Here is a 3,259-nt window from a genome sequence, read left to right on the forward strand (position 1 = left end):
CAGTTGTCGATGTTCGAAATTCAGTTAATGAGTTGCCTCCTTGGTTAATCATTTGTCGCTCTGGCTTTTGGTTAACCAGTTGTCGATGTTCAAAATTTCAGTTAATGAGCTGCTCTTATGTTCTATGATTTCCGACCTTGACAACTCATTAACCAGTGTTTCAAACAATGCACCAGGCCATTTGACGACCCCAACTCGGTTCCACAAGCGGGAAAGCAGCACCCCCAAGCCCCGGTAAGGCGGCCGAATACATTCCCATCCTGAATTCCGTCCCAAATGTGAATGACAAGTTTTCAGTTAATCATTTGCCACCTTGGTTCATCATTTGCCACTCTGACTTTTGGTTTCCCAGTTGTCAGTTTTCACATTTCAGTTACTGAGTTGACTTTGTCTTTCTCACTCTGTGTATCTCTATCTTCTCTCTGTCTCTCTCAGTGTATGCGAGTGTCTGTGTGTGTTCCACTGCCGCCCGGCCAACCGGGTCCAAAGGCCCGCCACGTTACACACGAAAAACCCCGGTCTCGCTTCGGAGCGACGGGCACCCGGCTTCTCGGTGTCGGACCGACTCCGTTCAGATACCGCTGGATGCCCCTTGCCCCTGGCTTGCTCTGGCAGCCGGCGCGTGCAGGCCGCCCCCTGCCCCGCCGTCTCAGTGGTCGGAAAGCGGTCTCCAGCCAACGGCTGTACCTCGGCCGCGGAAAGAGGCAGCTACACAAGCGAGGCACTGCTCTGTGCGGCCCCGCCACCCCGTTCAGCTGCCGTTGTCCCCGACCGGATCGGACTTTCCTTCCCGAAGTTATCCCCGATAAGCTGCCGCTGACCGACGGCCCGTCAGCCGCTGCGGGACGGCGACACTTTCCCGAACTCGCCCGGGGCCACTTCGGCAATATAGTGTGCGCCGGAGCCGGGGCTTTCCAACGAGCCATCCCCGAACGAAATCGGACACGGGAGTCGGGAGCGACAGGCGTTCGACTGGTGCCGGGCAACCGGGTCCAAACGCCCGCCTTGTTAAACACACGTACACCCCAGGCTCGATTCGGAGCGACGGGCACCCGGCTTCCCGGTGTCGGACCGACTCCGTTCAGATACCGTTGGATGCCCCTTGCCCCTGGCTTGCTCTGGCAGCCGGCGCGTGCAGGCCGCCCCCCGCCCCGCCGTCTCAGTGGTCGGAAAGTGGTCTCCAGCCAACGGCTGTACCTCGGCCGGGGAAAGGGGCAGCTACACAAGCCAGGCACTGGTCTGTGCGGGCCCGCCACCCCGTTCGGCTGCCGTTGATCCGGACCGGATCGGACTTTCCCCTCCCGAAGTTATGCCCGATAAGCTGCCGCTCACCGGCGGCCCGTCAGCCGCTGCGGGATGGCGACACTTTGCCGAACTTGCCGGGGTCCAGGCCGATAATATAGTGTGCGCCAGCGCCGGGGCTTTCCAACGAGCCCTCCCTGACCGAAATCGGACACGGGAGTCCAGAGCGATAGGCGTTCGACTGCCGGCCGGCCAAACACAGGCAATCCCCCGCCGTTGCGGACCCGCTCCAGGACAACCGGGTCCAAACGCCCGCCTCGTTACACGCACGAAAACACCGGGCTCGATTCGGAGCGACGGGCACCCGGCTTCCCGGTGTCGGACCGACTCCGTTCCGGTACCCTTGGATGCCCCTTGCCCCTGGCTTGCTAGGGACAGCCGGCGCGTCAAGGTGGGCCCCCGCGGCTCCGGCTCAGCAGTCGGAAAGCGGTCTCCAGCCAACGGCTGTACCTCGGCCGGGGAAAGGGGCAGCTACACAAGCCCGCTACTGGTCTGTGCGGCCCCGCCACCCCGTTCAGTGGCAGTTGACCCCGACCGGATCGGACTTTCCTTCCCGAAGTTATCCCCGATAAGCTGCCGCTGACCGACGGGGCGGCAGCCGGTACGGGTCGCCGACACTTTCCCGAATTTGCCGGGATCCAGTCCGATAATATAGTGTGCGCCAGCGCCGGGGCTTTCCAATGAGCCCTCCCTGACCGAAATCGGACACGGGAGTCCGGAGCCAAAGGCGTTCGACTGCCGGCCGGCCAAACTCAGGCAACCTCCCGCCGTTGCGGACCCGCTCCCGGACAACCGGGTCCAAACGCCCGCCCTGTTACACGCACGAAAACACCGGGCTCGATTCGGAGCGACGGGCACCCGGCTTCCCGGTGTCGGACCGACTCCGTTCCGGTACCACTGGATGCCCCTTGCCCCTGGCTTGCTAGGACAGCCGGCGCGTCAAGGTGGGCCCCCGCGGCTCCGGCCCAGCAGTCGGGAAAGCGGTCTCCCAGCCAACGGCTGTACCTCGGCCGGGCCAAGCGGCAGCTGCACAAGCCCGCTACTGGTCTGTGCGGCCCCCCCACCCCGTTCAGTAGCAGTTCACCCCAACCGGATCGGACTTTCCGTCCCGAAGTTATCCCCGATAAGCTGCCGGCTGACCGACGGGGCGGCAGCCGCTACGGGACTGCGACACTTTCCCGAACTTGCCGGGGTCCAGGCCGATAATATAGTGTGCGCCAGCGCCGGGGCTTTCCAACGAGCCCTCCCTGACCGAAATCGGACACGGGAGTCCGGAGCCAAAGGCGTTCGACTGCCGGCCGGCCAAACACAGGCAACCTCCCGCCGTTGCGGACCCGCTCCCGGACAACCGGGTCCAAACGCCCGCCCTGTTACACGCACGAAAACACCGGGCTCGATTCGGAGCGACGGTCACCCGGCTTCCCGGTGTCGGACCGACTCCGTTCCGGTACCACTGGATGCCCCTTGCCCCTGGCTTGCTAGTACAGCCGGCGCGTCAAGGTGGGCCCCCGCGGCTCCGGCTCAGCAGTCGGAAAGCGGTCTCCAGCCAACGGCCGTACCTCGGCCGGGCCAAGCGGCAGCTGCACAAGCCCGCTACTGGTCTGTGCGGCCCCCCCACCCCGTTCAGTCGCAGTTCACCCCAACCGGATCGGACTTTCCGTCCCGAAGTTATCCCCGATAAGCTGCCGCTGACCGACGGGGCGGCAGCCGCTACGGGACTGCGACACTTTCCCGAACTTGCCGGGGTCCAGGCCGATAATATAGTGTGCGCCAGCGCCGGGGCTTTCCAACGAGCCCTCCCTGACCGAAATCGGACACGGGAGTCCGGAGCGAAAGGCGTTCGACTGCCGGCCGGCCAAACCCAGGCAATCTCCCGCCGTTGCGGACCCGCTCCCGGACAACCGGGTCCAAACGCCCGCCCTGTTACACGCACGAAAACCCCGGGCTCGATTCGGAG

Source organism: Somniosus microcephalus, unplaced genomic scaffold (assembly GCF_052327205.1).
Source record: "Somniosus microcephalus isolate GS21.2 unplaced genomic scaffold, FLI_Smic_1.0 unresolved_chr5, whole genome shotgun sequence".
NCBI lineage: Eukaryota > Metazoa > Chordata > Chondrichthyes > Squaliformes > Somniosidae > Somniosus > Somniosus microcephalus.